We start from the raw sequence: 420 nt of genomic DNA on the forward strand, positions 1-420 counted from the left end.
AGATAGATAGATAGATAGATAGATAGAAATAGTCAGATGATAGATAGATAGAAATAGTCAGATGATAGATAGCTAGATAGATAGATAGATAGATAGATCTGATGATAGATAGATAGATAGATAGATAGATAGATAGATAGAATCAGACTGAAAATAGATAGATAGAAAGATCAGACAGACAGACAGACAGATAGATAGATAGATAGATAGAAACAGAGACAGACAGATAGATAGATAGACAGACAAATGATAGACAGACAGACAGACAGACAGATATACAGACAGATGATAGACAGACAAACAGACAGACAGACAGACATACAGACAGATGATAGACAGACAGACAGACAGATATACACAGATGATAGACAGACAGACAGATGATAGACAGACAGACAGACAGACAGACAGACAGACAGA

Source organism: Sinocyclocheilus anshuiensis, unplaced genomic scaffold, assembly GCF_001515605.1.
Source record: "Sinocyclocheilus anshuiensis isolate Anshui unplaced genomic scaffold, SAMN03320099.WGS_v1.1 scaffold585, whole genome shotgun sequence".
Classification (NCBI taxonomy): domain Eukaryota; kingdom Metazoa; phylum Chordata; class Actinopteri; order Cypriniformes; family Cyprinidae; genus Sinocyclocheilus; species Sinocyclocheilus anshuiensis.